At 61.3% G+C, this 1,168-nt stretch overlaps 1 pseudogene; it reads left to right on the forward strand.

The window, feature by feature from the left end:
* LOC102775023 overlaps positions 1 to 1,166 on the forward strand; it is a 2,313-nt pseudogene extending 1,147 nt beyond the window's left edge.
* The last annotated feature ends 2 nt before the right edge of the window (positions 1,167 to 1,168 follow it).

The following is a 1,168-nucleotide window of genomic DNA, read 5'->3' on the forward strand; positions in this document are numbered from 1 at the left end:
CCCACGGGGGGCAGCTCCCCGCTGGCCAAGGGGATGAATGGAGCAGAGGGGGCTCCCGGGTGAAGGGTCGCCTTGGGGAGGAGTCCCCACACCTGCACTCCCCGCTCCTGTTCAGCAACATCCCCAAGATCCCCTGTGTGCACCACGGACTGTGGGGCAGCGTGATGGCGCCGTTGATGGAGAAGACGCGGTGCACGTGGGCGCTGCTGCAGCCCAGGACCTCCTCAAAGGCTTCAAGATGTTCGGCTCCCTCTTCAAGCCCTACATCCGGTACTGCATGGAGGAGGAGGGCTGCATGGAGTACACTCGCAGCCTGCTGCACGACAACGACCTCTTCTGAGCCAATGTTACGTGGGCTGAGAAGCAACAGCAGTGCCAGCGGCTGAAGCTGAGCGACATGTTCGCCAAGCCCCACCGGCAGCTCACCAAGTACCCGCTGCTGCTCAAGTCCGTGCTGAGGAAGACGGATGAGCCACATGCCAAGGAGGCCGTCATCACCATGATCAGCTCCGTGAAGCGCTTCATCCACCACATGAACGCGTGCATGCGGCAGCAACAGGAGCGGCAGTAGCTGGCAGCCATGGTGAGCCGCATTGACGCCTACGAGGTGGTGGAGGGTAGCAATGAGGTGGACAAGCTCCTGAAGGAATTTCTGCACCTGGACCTGACCGCGCCCATCCCTGGTGCCTCCTCAGAGGAGACGCGTCAGCTGCTGTTGGAGGGCAGCCTAAGGATGAAGGAGGGAAAGGACAGCAAGATGGATGTGTACCGCTTCCTCTTCACGGACCTACTCTTAGTGACCAAGGCAGTGAAAGGCTGAGAAAACCAGGGTCATCAGGCCACCACTGCTGGTGGACAAGATCGTGTGCCGGGAGCTGCGGGCGGGACCTTGGCTCCTTCCTCCTCATCTACCTGAACGAGTTCCACAGCGCCGTGGGGGCCTACACGTTCCAGGCCAATGGGCAGGCTCTGTGCCGGGGCTGGGTGGACTCCATTTACAATGCCCAGAACCAGTTGCAGCAGCTGCATGTGCAGGAGCACGTGGGCAGCCAGCAGCACCTGCAGAGCCTGGAGGAGGAGGAGGATGAACAGGAGGATTAGGAGGAAGATGAGGAGGAAGAGGAGGTGGGGAGAATAGCACTTCCGCCGCCAGCTCCCCCACCATCCT

The sequence above is a fragment of the Myotis davidii genome, unplaced genomic scaffold, assembly GCF_000327345.1.
Source record: "Myotis davidii unplaced genomic scaffold, ASM32734v1 scaffold53, whole genome shotgun sequence".
Classification (NCBI taxonomy): Eukaryota; Metazoa; Chordata; class Mammalia; order Chiroptera; family Vespertilionidae; genus Myotis; species Myotis davidii.